Source organism: Oryctolagus cuniculus, chromosome X, assembly GCF_051225735.1.
Source record: "Oryctolagus cuniculus isolate XC-2025 breed Fujian yellow rabbit chromosome X, ASM5122573v1, whole genome shotgun sequence".
NCBI lineage: Eukaryota > Metazoa > Chordata > Mammalia > Lagomorpha > Leporidae > Oryctolagus > Oryctolagus cuniculus.
Window position 1 is genome coordinate 58,340,449 of NC_142888.1, and position 14,265 is coordinate 58,354,713.

Here is a 14,265-nt window from a genome sequence, read left to right on the forward strand (position 1 = left end):
TCTACTATGCACTTCTAAAATTGTATATTTAATTGAGAATAATGAATAACGTATGGCTAATTAAGCAAAGAGTTGAATAACACTGAAGCACAGAAATTTTTTGCTTATTGTTTTTGTGTTTTGTTCCTGTTATTTCTTTTCCTAATTACCAGTATCCCTTGCCTCATACATTAAAAGAACAGACAATTTACCATGCCACCGCGGACACATGGTCCATCCTGAGCATCACCTTGTTTCTGACAATGACTCTAAGGATTAAGAAAATAAGCACAAGTGAAATCAAGGGTACTGACTGATCTGACACTGAGCGATGCACTGCGGCATAGTTAACACAGACAGTAGTTTATAGGCCAGTTATCCAATTTAGTTACTAGATGACCATGGGCAATTACATGGATTTTCTGAGCATCAGTCCCTTCATATGTAAAATGGAAGTAATGAAATCACTCATATGTGTTTCAGGAACAGGAATTCAAACTTTAAGTTCCCATAAAAATGCCAGTTATGGATTCATTAGAACCATCGACCATGTTTTCCTCAATGTTTGAATCTGACATACTTACTGTATTGTGTATGCAGAAAAGAAGGGAAAAAAGGAAAAGTTATAACACATGCGTGAGAGAGTTAGACGGCTGAGGTTTAGCAGCCTATCTTCCTCTTTGCAGCATCATTTTATCTCTCTTTTCCTTGAATTGGGAGAAATACGCTTTAATAAATTGACTTTTCAAGCCCACATGCTCTGAAGACTATTCGTAACATTGTTGAAAATTCACCACCCAAAAATCAACATTTTAATGCTGTCCCAAATTGGTACAAAGAGTGGAAAATATGTAGGTACTCCAAAAATGTCACGGAAAATGGAATTAAAGGTTAGGTTTATTTTGGTGAAAATATACTTTGTATTATACATGTATTTTCCGTAAACTTTCGGAAGATTCACAATAGTAGCAGGAATTTGTACTGTATCAAATACTAGACTTCCCAAGGAGAGCATGCTGACAATGGGGTCTTGTGTTAGATACAGTGGACTGTGGAGGCCCTCTTGATAAATGGCAGAGAATGTCCACTGCATCTCTTAGAAAGAAACTGTTGTGACTTCACAAATTGGGAAACCAAACCAAAGAGACCAACTTACTTGCTCATACACTGAATTAAGTCAGGAATGTACTGACAGAAGAAAAAAAAACTTATATTGCTTTAAAGTAAATTATATCACTTGAACTGCAGCTGTTTAAGTCATATCACTAGTTGTAAATGTCAACAATCTCTTGTTTAATATAAAAATTATGCTGGGTGCTGTAGATCCTGTTACAGGATGAAAGTGGAATGTATCAGAGCAGAAATGATAGCCAATTCTATATAAAAAGCTATAAGGCGATAATTGCCCTTTCCACCTAATGTCACTATCTTACTTCATTGTTCTCATTGTTCTGCATTTGAGGTCTATTTTCCTAATCTGTACCATACCAACAAGTGGAAAGATACAAAAAAAAAAGGGGAATAGTAACTCAAGGGTATGGAAAACACATTTATATTCCCTAATATTAAGGCCACACATCTATATGATGGAAAGTGAGTATTTGGAGGCTGGAATGAGCTAGTGCTTATGGGTGAATGCAGCAGTGTCTTAATGTGCAAACAAGATCCATCCCACTGGGGGACATATTTCATGAAAATGTTTCTTTCAAACCTGGTATTCTGTCATTCAGGGAAGGTTTCCAACCAAAACATTTGCTGGCTGTCATAAGAAAATAAAAAGCAGTCTGTCAGTTCACTGCCTTTAGCACCAAAGGGGCTGGCAGGGGGGGAACACAGCTAGAAGTCTTTGCATATTGCTGGCCCTGTGGCTGCTAGCAGGAGTGACAAGACTTGGTTCCCAGAGAGAGTAAGAGACAAATACTCTGAGACTATGCTATTGCAGGTTGCATCCACAGGACTTCGTCATTCCCTCTGGGTACAAACAGAAGCAGCATATGCTAAAGCTATTGCCCCATTCTTTAGTTCTGCCCCAACTCACTCCACTTGTTTTAGTAAACAGGAGCCTCAGAGGCACCTGCCTCACTTTGCAACCACAGGAAGCCAGATCTAAGCATAAATAAAGCAAGCAATGGCACCTGCGGCATAATCTGCAGGCGTCTCAGAGTCCCCTGTTTCACATTTTCTGAAATTCCAACTTCAGACATTCTTTATTTAGATTCATTTCCTTCCAGGGAAGGATAGCCCATCATATACAAATGAAGTTGTTAATGATAATGAAACCCTGTTTTGTCCTGACAAGAAAATCCTTGGCAAACAAGAAACCGAAGGGGCCTGAGATAGAGAAACAACATGGATGGGAGAGAGTGGTGGATGAGACCAAGGCATAAATGGAATTGGAAGAGAAGATTGGGGGTACTAATGACAAAAGTTACTTATGCTCTAATTTTGTTAAAAATGTTTCTGCCTTCCCTACAAGTAAAAGGTGCTTCTCCCAGTAGATTAAGAAGGAAAACTTCCAACTGTTCCAAGGGGCAGTGAAAATAGTAGCTTTGATAAGAACATTTTGCATAGCATTGTGAATATTTTGAAACATTTGCAATCATTGGCATGGCTATATATATATATATATCTCAATAGAAATCAACAATTTATGTTTACATTTCTGTATTACATCTGTCTCAACTATTGGTGGCAACTGATATGGTGCAGCTTAGGCAAAGAATTAAGTTTGTGTGTGTGTGTGTGTGTGTGTGTGGTGTTTGGAAGGAATTGGCATGGTCATTAAGCACATTCTCGTATTCAAAAGAGAGTGAGATTTAGACATATTGTTTCAATATTCACTCAACTTCAGGCTCTTGGGAAAATTTTTCCCTAGGAGCTTTTCCCCTTGTGATTATGTTGCTATGAGTTTCAACGTATATTGATTTTACTTTCATATTTTTTTTTCAAAAATGATGACGTGGGGCTGGTGCTGTGACATAGTGGGTAAAACTGTAGCCTGCAGTGCCAGCACCCCATATGGGTGCCGGTTCAAATCCCAGTTGCTTCACTTCTTATCCAGCTCTCTGCTGTAGCCTGCAAAAGCAGTAAAAGATGGCCCAAGTTCTTGGGCCCATGAACCCACATAGGAAGACCCGGAAGAAGCTCCTGGCTCCTGGCTTCAGATTGGGACAGCTCCGGCTGTTGCAGCCATTTGGGGAGTGAACCAGTGGATGGAAGACCTCTCTCTCTCTCTCTCTCTCTTTCTTTCTCTGCCTCTCCTTCTCTCTCTGTGTAACCCTGACTTTCAAATAAATAAATAAATCTAAAAAAATGATGATGTGATAGTGTTTTCAATCATTTCATATTCCCAGGAATGTTTTCTATATATTTTTATATTAATTGCAATTCATTATAGTAATTATGATTCATTATTTTTTTCTTCAGTCTTCTGAGAATTCTAAGTGGTATTACTCCCACTTCAGAAATGAGTGAAATTGAGTTCAGTTTCTTAAGAGACCAGATAGCCGTTAAGAACATGTTCCTAAATTCTAGATGTAGAATTTTCAATCAGGCTACAGCTTACAAAAAAACTGCCTCTTTGAAATTCATACTTAAAAACTATGGGTCCTACAAACACCAGCATAATGAAAACAAACCTTCTCTGTCTGTCATTGCAATCCTCCAGTGTTTTGAGACATTGCTGTAGAAAAATATTAACCCATTATCCTAAAGATAAATAAAATTTGAATGAATGCTGCATTTAGTACTCAGATAAGAGAGGCTTGGCTATTTGTTTCTAAAAACTGTAGATGTGCGTGCAATACAATATTTCACTTAAATTTTAAATTGCATTAATGATGCACTTCCATAAACTGTCAAACTCATGTATTTTTAATTCAAAACAAAATTTTTGCATCAATGTAAAGTTCTCATTCCCTCTATAAATGTTCAATGATCTAAAATTAAATTGAATAATAAACTTTTATGAAAATATTAGTTATAAGTTTCAAGACATTTCACATGCAAAAATAAATCAATTATACACAGAGAATAAAAATGAATACCTTATAATTTTAAGCATCATTTCTATTAATATACTATCCTGCTGCAATTGAAAGGTTTAATGCTATAATGTCTCCTTTTGTTCATAAATTCTTTTGTGTAAGTATTCTGTATTTTTAAAAACTTATTTATATATTTGAATGGCAGAGTGACAGAGGGAGAGACCCAGAGAAAGAAGGAGAGAGTGACAGAAAAGAGAGAGAGAAAGAGAGAGAGAGAGAAAGAGAGAGAGATCTACTGTTTGTTGGTTCACTCCTTCAAATGACAGCAAAAGCTGGGACTGGGCAAGGCTGAAGCCAGGAACCAGGGACTTTATTCCAGTCTCCCATATGGGTGACGGGAATCCAAGCACTTGGGCCATCATCAGCTGCCTCCTAGGTGTATTAGTGGGATGCTGGGCTAGAAGTGTGGCATAGCCAGGACTTGAACTCAGACACTACAATATGAGATATGGGACTATTAAGTGGCGGCTTAACTTGCTTCATGGCAACGCCTGCCCTAATACTATCTGTATTATGCATTTGCCTTATTTTTGGATATCATTATCCCATTAATTGAAAAGCATATTGATAAAAAAAAAACCTCATAAAATAAGTAGCTTTTGTAGAAGTTTCAGGCAAACACAAATAAAATAGCTCATTCAAATTGCAGGAGGAAGGGATGAAAGAGAAAGAAAAAATTGAGAAACAGAAAAGTATTTAAATTATTCTCAAATAATGTGCTTGTCTTAACTGCTGATAATTTTGGTACAACCCAGCTACTAGTCACAAAAACTTATCATACTTAACAATTCTATGTTGGGGAGCAAGGGGGAGTTATGAGAAACATGGCATAGGATGTTTCTGAGTATGTGATGTATGTATATTCTTTCCCAACTGTACTTGCGCTCTATTCTTCTCCCTCTTCCTCTCACTGAAAGGTATTTTTGGAAAGTGAAATGATGGCCTCTAAATATTTTATTTACTCTTGCCATGCATTTTTTGTCATGCAAGGAAATATTCAAACATGCAGATGGGAAAAGTTGTTGGCTGTGACTCCAAATTTAAACCTAAAATGGTGGTTTTATAAGCAAAGGGGTCATATTGGGGAAATTTTCTTCTGCTGTAATCTCAGTGAGGCATTCTGTCATGCTTTTTCTTTCAAACATAGAAATATATTTGTCCTTTTTTATGATTATAGAGTCAGAAATATTTGTAGAAAAGTAAATCTTAACTCCAAATTCACAGCTGGAAGCGTCCAGCTTTGGAAACATCCTACATTAAATAAATTGGATCATATCACCTTAACCATTGTTTTTTATTTGGTAATATCCATAAGTTAAATGAAATGAACCTTCACAAGTGCAATATAAAATTAATGAAATAGATCTTCATACATTTTAATGGCTACAAGTTTCCATCTATATATATAACACCATTAATAAAATATAGATTGAGTTACTTCCATAACAAATAATGTTATAACTGGATAATTGGTATATTACATTTTCTATTTTTGTTCTTGTATTTTTTATTTAATTTCCATTTTTAAGTGATGCATAACAGTTGCACATATTTATGGGTTTCTTATTCATTATGGTTATGATTCTTCTTGGATCTTTTCATTTCCATGTATTTGGAATCATAATGATAATTTACTCAAAGGAAAAAAATCTCTTGGGTTTTTAATTGAGATTGAGTTGAATATTCTCATACATCTTAATTCAGAAATAACTGACAACTTTATAATATTGACTCCCCTGTCCATGAACCCAATTTACTCAGTTCCTATTTAATTTCTATAACAATGATTGTTTTTAGACTTTTGGGTAGAGATGTTGCCTGTGTTTTGTTAGACTTGTTCCCAGGTGTTAAGGGGAGTGATTTATGTTAATGTAAATGACATTTTAAACAATTTTATTCTCTAATTCTTGTTGCTGGGATATAGAGAACTGTAAGATTTCATAAATTGATTCAATATCCCAATATTTTACTGACCTCACTATTTCTACCAGTTAAGTTTAGATTTTTTGAACATTCTGTGGACACATCAGTTCTCTGTGAATGACAGTGCTATTTATTTCTTCCAAAACTTTATGCTGTTTATTTAATTTTTTCCCTCTTATATCAGCAAGAAACTATACTATAGCATTGAGGAAGTATTACATTAGGAAATATCTGTGTCTTATTCTTGATATTAACAGTAAAACTCCCAATCTCACTACAAAGCAGCATATTTGCTGCAGAATTTTGTAGGAATTTTCAGATTTCTAAAAGCTGTTAACATGAAGGTGTTGATTTTTATTGTTTTTTTATTTTTTTTAAATTTTATTTGTTATACAAGTTTCATGTATTTCATATATACAGATTTAGGAACATAGCGATACTTTCCACCCTACCCTAGAACCTATTGACATGTTCATCTGTTTTTATTCTCCTTTATTCTTTTAGCTTGTTGGATTAGCTTGAATGACATTCAAATGTTAAATTAACTCTATCTTCCTGAAATAAATCTAACTAAGAAGTCACACATTTTCTATATATTTTATATGTGTACATCACATTATATGCGTTGGTAACATTGTATTTCGGAGTTTTGCATTTATGTTTATGATAGTAAAGGCATTTCACTTTTTTTCTTACCAAACTTACATTGTCATCACAAAACAAATGAAGTCACTGAATCCCTCTATTGGTATTCAGTGGAAGAGTTTGAAAAATTGATGCTATTTCCTTCATATACATTAGGAAGAGTCCACTGATGACTTTCTCTTTACTTGAAGGTTTCTTTGTGAGAAGGGCTTTCACTCATGGTTTCAATATATTTAATCATTGGAGAAATTCATATCATTGGTGGGGGGTCGGCGCTGTGGCGCAGTTGATTAATCCTCCTCCTGCAGTGCTGGCATCCCATATGGGTGCCCATTCTAGTCCCGGCTGCTCTACTTCCAATCCAGCTCTCTGCTGTGGCCTGCAAAAGCAGTAGAAGATGGCCCAAGTCCTTGGGCCCCGGCACCTGCGTGGGAGACTCAGAAGAAGCTTCTGGCTCCTGGCTTCAGATCAGCGAAACTCCAGCCATTGTGGCCATCTGGGGAGTGAACCAGCAGATGGAAGACCTCTTTGTCTCTCCCTCTCACTGTCTGTAACTCTACCTCTCAAATAAATACATAAAATCTAAAAAACATTATTATTGTTAGTGGTAAAGCAGCCACCTATGGTGCCAGAGCCCCATATGGGTGCTGGTTCACTTGCAGGCTACTCCAGTTCTGATCCAGCTCTCTGCTATGGCCTGGGAGAGTAGTGGAAGATGGCCTAAGTCCTTGGGCCCCTGCACCTGCATGGGAGATGCAGAAGAAGCTCCCAGCTCCTGACTTCAGATCAGCTCAGCTCCAGCCATTGCAGCCATCTGGGGAGTGAACCAGCAGCTGGAAGACTTTTTTCTGTGTCTCTGCCTCTGCCTCTCTGTAACTCTGCCTTTCAAATAAATAAATGTCTTTTTTTAAAAAGGAAGTCAATGGCAGAGGGAAACAATATGACATTCTGCATTAAATTTAGAAAGTCAACATCTTTTCAGACTATATTATGACAAAGTTTAGGAGAGTTATAGCCATAGGATAATACCATAAATGTGTAATACATTTTTCCCTGTTGAATATAGTTTTTGATTAACCTTTCTAAATGATATGGAAAAAATACATGTTAGAGATCATTGTCACATAACATGTACTTGAAACATGTTAATCTATTTTATCAAAGAAACCACATGTATTCTACCCGGACATGGGACTACTAATGAGTTGAGTTTCTGGTATTCTGCTGTCATCCTTCAAGATTTGTCTGGGGTTTATAGAAGGTAGAATCTCCAAATCTGTATGCCTTAGGCCCGTAAGTGTGGCAGTGATCTATCATTCCCATCGGACTACAATTCTGTTTTAGGTATTGTATCTGTAGTGTTTAGGGGGTTAAGTTCAGAGATTTCTACACCCCCTTCCCTACAATGTTATTTTTTACCCTGCAGACCAAAGAACCAATGTTACGAATGTGCCAATTTTCTTTTTACTGTTAATGTTGGTATTTGTTCTCTGCTTCTACTGTCACTGTATACAGGTTTCTTACATATAGCACTTCAGTTATGGATATTCTTGTGATGATCATTTTGCTTTTCATGATTGAAATTAGCTCTGATACCAGTAAGAATTCGTAACGTAAAAATGGAGTGAAGTCCAAAATTATTTTTGCATTTGGTTATTTCTTCCCTGTTCCCTTTTGCTTAACTGCAGTATAAATTATTGAAAATGATAGGAAGCAAGGTAGAAAAAGAGTTGGAGCACTCTAATAATTTGCATTTAGCCTAGCAATTAAGGAAGTACCAAGATTATTTTAGCAAAATTCTTGGGCCTTAGTGGAGAGAAGTAGATGAAAAGGGAGTTGGCTTAGTTCTGAGAACTTGCTCTAAGGAACAGAGCAAAAGTATGTTCCCTGGGTCAGCAGCATTAGCTACACATAGCTTGACAGAAATGCAGATTCTCAAACTCCACCCCAGCTTCTCTGAGTCAGAAACTTAGGGGTGGGATCCTGCAATCTGTTTGGTATGACTGCTTGTGTTTTTTTTTTTTTTTTAATTAAATCTTTTTTTTTTCCCAAAAGGAATTTTAGAATGTTTTCTAAAACACATAACAATCAACAAGACAAGTTACTACTGAATGAGTCAGTGGACCCAGTGGGCTCACTATAAACCTGACCTGGAGAAGAACTCCATTTGTTGTTTGGCTCCTATACACTTAACTGTGACATCAAGACCACTGCTACGCTTCAGATATCTGGGTATCAATTTGAGTTTTTAATCAAACTATCCTTGAAATGTTGGGACCCTAAATCTCTTTGAGTAAGCATTAGGGGAATTGTCACCATATACACTTGCCATTATATTATAGTGTCCATCCTTTTCTAGGGCCCTGGCTTCTCCTTCACTCACTGGCTTCCAGGTCTACATACTGACTCAGGTCCAGAAACATTGCAAGGAATTGTAAATTTGGAGCAGCTTTCTTCAGCCTTTTGACCACACAGCCTTGATTTCTTTTATTTGTCTAGATTTAAAAATATTTTTTTAGTTGCTCATCCATCTTGCAATTAGCAATACAATATTGTCTTAAAAATCTTCAGTGCTCTAAGCATCAGAACCATCTGGCTGTTGCTAATCATCATCATAATTTTTCCCATCTTGCATCTGATGGTTAGGAACCATTATTATTATTATTATTTGCGAATCATATCATCTCCATTGCTGTCAGAGAACCCAGTTCTATAAGGGCACTGCTTACCTTCAGCTTTGTCCTGTAGAGGATAGTGGTCATTGCTCATCTCTGTGATGCTCCTGTCTGTCCTCTTCAGCAGAGCATCCCTGTTACATTAGTAGAGGTAGCATCCCTCCAAGACCCTAAGGGCTACAGAAATAGTGTGGGATTTTCAATCCTGCATAATGTATTCACTGTAGTAAGCTCATTTTTCTGAGCCATTTGATCTTTTCTTCTACCATCTGCCATTACAATCCTGGCATTTCAATTTTACCTACTGTGAGCTATTACTTTCTCCAAGTTTATAAAAGCTATAAGAGCTGTGTTTTTAACACTATCTCTTAGGGGTCTTTACAAGAGTGTTAAATCCTATAACAAACTAGAGGTTTCTCATAGCAACTGGTTTTCCCTTGTTAAACCTCTTTTAAGCCAACAACCTCATGTACTTCAGTACATACATGGTTCTCAAATATACTGCTAAAGTCCTACAGCTCCTAAACATTCCCTTTATCTTTTAGTTGACCAAAGAATTCTATAGCAGGATTATGCTGTTAATTAATCTTAATTATCTACTTATTAGTCAGAAGGAGAGATGGGGCTGTATCCTGGTGAGCTGCTGCATTGCCTTACAAAGTGGAGGACTCTGCACCATGTTAAGGCAAGATGGAACTATTAGCCTTTTAAAGGGAAGAGCAGGCAAATTACACAGGCCTATATGTTCAGGGAAAACTGGAGATGCATTATTTTCTAGTACATCAGCCTTGATAACTCCATTCCATGCTGCAAGGTTCCAATCTTCCTAATCAATTCTTTAAATTGAGCATAGCAGGCCTGCGATGGCTGCTGGGAATTAACCTCCTCTACAGTTCTGCAATTATAATTTTTATAAGTACCTGGCATAATCCTTGCTTTCTTTTCTTTCTTATGGCTGCAAAGATAAAAGATTTATTTTATGCAGCAAAGGATGCTCTCTGGTCCCTACACAACAACCAGCTTTTCACTATCTGTCTCCAATGCATCAGTTGCCAGAGAACTAGCCATCAAATACCACCATTTATATCATTACTAGGCCCTGTGTACAGCATAACTCACTAGGGCATGCTCTTGTACCAGTGCAGATTTTAACAACTACACCACAGTCACGTGAGTAGGACCTACCAGTGCTTCGCACACTGCCGGTGATGGCATTCCCATTGACGGCTGGCCATCCAGTGAGGTAGCTGCAAATGTCTGTTTAACTGTCTGCTTCCTCAAGCAACCGACTCTCATAGGTTTGGTTACCCAGAAAAGCGATTCGGAAAGGAGATTTGCATACACGAATTCTATTGGGATGTGATGTAGATGATCAACAACTGTGGGGAAATGAAAGAAGCTAGATTAGGTAATAAGAGAAGTTGAAGAGTGATAAAAAGGCCTTAGTCAATTCCACAAGAAGCTGTAGAATAAGGCTGAGACGACCCTGCAGACTCATTTCCAATTGTGACAAGGGAATTCTGCGTATGTATGCCCTCATTAATCAGTCATTAGATGCTGGCCGCCTCAGGCAAGGGCGTATGACCTTGGATGAGGTGGCTCCCCTCAGCTGAGAGCAATTCCTGAAGCTGTCGGCAACCAACAATCTCATCAGCTGTGGAGATTAGTGCTTTGGTCCTGAAGGAATGTTATCTGGGAGGTACACCACAGCATTCTAGGCCTTAAATATATTTTTTTCTGCTATTCCTTTTAGTGTTTACCTGAAAATTAAAACAAGCCTTTACCTATTAACACCTACTTTAATTGAGTACATTTACCACTCCAGACAATGCAAGGACATTGAAGCACTTTAACACCATTTACTTCCTCCTGTATTTTTTGGTAATGTTATTTTAATTTGAACTACATTTAAAGTTCCATATTTGTATTGTTTTAAATAATTGATATTTTACATTTATAGATTATTAATTTTACTGGTTCTTTTAATTCTTGAATGTATTATTATTTTTCCATTTGTGATCAAATTTTCTTTATTTGAAAAAAAAGCCCAATATTATCTAATTTCTATAGATAGAAAATTGTTTTGGGTAATATTTTCTAAAGAGAATTTGTTTTACCCTTTATTGTCATTGATGTTTTTGAAATATAATTTACATACAGTAAAGAGGTACATGGTGGGGCAGTGGTTTGGCACAGTGCTTAAGAATGCCCTCATTCTATATCAGAGTGCCTATTCCTGGTTCCACCTTCCTGCTAATAATATGCACCCTGGGGGGCCCCAAATGATGACTCAAGTGGATGGGTCTGTGCCATGGGTATTGGAGAACTGGATTGAGTTTCTAGCTCCAAATCAGATGAGAGTTTCCTCTCTCTCTCTCTCTCTCTCTCTCTCCTTCTCTATATTTCTAATGAATAAACAAAAAAAAATTAAAGCACATAGTTTAAACAATTTGATAATTTTTGACAAATACATACACTTGATAACTTCCCAACCAAGTCATGTTACAGAACATTTCCATCACCACACAAAGTTTCCTCCTGTTCCCTTTAAGGATAATCACACGATTAAAATTACAATGGGTGTTTTACGAGCTGTGCAACATAATTAGAGTGAAATCATATGCCACATACTTTTGTTGAGACTGACTTTGTTCATTCAGTATTAATGTCTTTGAAATTCATTCAAGTCATTGCATGGGTCAACATTGGCTCTTTTTTATTTCTGAACTGGATTCAAATGTATAGATGTACCATATTCTGTTTAGACATTCTCACATGGATGCACACGTATGTTGTTAATTTATGTACAAGATATGGGGTATAGGTAAAAGCTTATTTATTTGCATATGAATTTTAAATGTTACAGTGCACCTCTGTGAAAAATATATTAGTTCTATTTCTGTCAGTCTGTTTCTTGACTATTGTATCCATTGATCTACATAACTATATTTTACCCAACACTATACTATCTATAGTTCTAATTTAGACCTTAAAATCAGATATTCTGATTCTTCAAAATATAATCCTTTCTTTTTCTTCTGTCAATGTTTAGTTATTTGAGAGGGAGAAAGACAGAGAGACAGATGAATATCAAAAGACAGAGGTAGAGACAGCTCCCATCTGCTAATTCCCTCCCCAGATGCCTACAGTGACCCACCTGGGACCAAAGCCCTCAAGGAACTCAATCCAAATCTCCCAAATCTTAAGCACTGTGCCAAGCCACTGCCCCACCATGTACCTCTTTACTGTATGTAAATTATATTTCAAAAACATCAATGACAATAAAGGGTAAAACAAATTCTCTTTAGAAAATATTACCCAAAACAATTTTCTATCTATAGAAATTAGATAATATTGGGCAGGAACCCAATTTCTTGAGCAATCACCACTTGCTCCCAGGGTCTGCATTACCAGGAAGCTAGAGTCAGGATCTGGAGCCAAGTAGCAAACCCAGATACCCTGAAGTGGGACACAGGCATCCTAAACTGCAACATAACCACTAGGCCAAACACCGATCCCAAACGTTTCTTTTCTAAAGTGGTTTTTCTGTTCTGTTTTTCGCTTGTCCATATAAATTTGAGAAGTAACTTGTCTATTGCGGGGTTTTTCTTTGAAATGACAGAAAATATGTAGTTTAATCTTGACAAAATAACATTTTAACTGTGCTGAGTATTCAAGTTCATACAGACAGCTTGCCACTTCAATCATTTAGTTTTTGATTTCTTCAATTAGAATTCTGTAATTTTGAACATACAGGTCTTATACATGTTTTGGTAGATATATATCCAAGTATTTTACTTTGGAAGTTGCTGTTAATGCTACAAGCTCTTTTAAATTTTCATTTTCCAATAATCCATGGAATGTATATTAGAAATATAATTATTTTTGCTTTGGTTTCATGTCCTGTGACCTTACTAAACTCATTTATTAATTCTAAGTGTGTTCTGTAGATATCTTGTTATTTGCTTTATAAATAATCTTGCTATCCATGAATAGGGGAAATTTTATTTCTTCTTTTTCTAATAAATATGCCTTTTATTTCTTTTTCTGATATTTTTGTGGTAATCAAACTCCAGTATGATGTTAAGAATGATGAAAGGGGGTTTACTCTTTTAGCTATTCGGTTAGTTCCTTGAATTTGTAGATTTTCTTTGGCTAAATTTTGTTAACTTTCAGTCATTATTTATGTGAATGTTTTTGGTGCACTGCATTCTTTCTCTCCTATATAGAGAATCCCAATGACATGAAGGTTAGGAATTTTAGTATTATCTCATAGAGTGCTTCGGCTCTGCAATTTTTTGTCAGTCAGTTACTCTGTTTAAATTAGGTAATTGACATTGATCTTTGTTTAAGTTTACAAACTGTTCTGTTATGTCCTGCTAGGTAGCATACCCAGTCAGTTTTGGTAGATCGTCTTAATTATAAAGTCTGATTTTGCATATGTTTGTTCTTTATATATACTATAGTTTTTCTCTCTTCTCTTAAAAATTTACTTATTTATATGAAAAACAGAGTGAGAGAGAATTAGAGAGAGATATGTCTTCCGTCTGTTGGTTCACTCAGCAAAACACTGCAACTATCAGGGCAGGGCCAGGCCAAAACCAGGATCCAAGAGCTTCTTCCAGGTCTCCCATGAAGGTGCAGGGCCCAGTGACCTGGGCCACCTTCTGATGCTTTCCCAGGTTATTAGCAGGGGGCTGGATCAGAAGTGGAGCAGGCGAGACTCCAACAAGTGACTGACCATATGAGATGCTAGCATCATAGGCAGCAGCTTAACCTGGTACACTACAGTACTGGCTCCTATTTTGGACATTTTAAGCATTATATTATGAGAATTTGAAGCCTTCTTTAGTCCAATGGAGAATGTAGTTACTTTTGTTTAAGCCAGGATACAATTTATTTATATTTTTATATTTTTTATTTTCATTTTACTTGAAAGGCACCCCCCCACACACACACACAGAGGCAGACAGACAAAGAGAATGATCTTTCATCCA

At 36.6% G+C, this 14,265-nt stretch overlaps 1 long non-coding RNA gene across 1 annotated transcript in view; it reads right to left on the reverse strand.

Annotated features, from left to right (window-relative positions):
- Positions 1-10,818, reverse strand: part of LOC149119656 (uncharacterized) — a 30,073-nt gene extending 19,255 nt beyond the window's left edge. Inside the window, exons 1-2 of the long non-coding RNA XR_016227961.1 lie at positions 10,454-10,818; positions 9,323-9,445 (exon numbers count right to left, since the gene is read on the reverse strand). This is a non-coding gene — a long non-coding RNA (uncharacterized LOC149119656). The remainder of the gene's footprint in view (positions 1-9,322; positions 9,446-10,453) is intronic.
- Between the last annotated feature and the right edge of the window lie 3,447 nt (positions 10,819-14,265).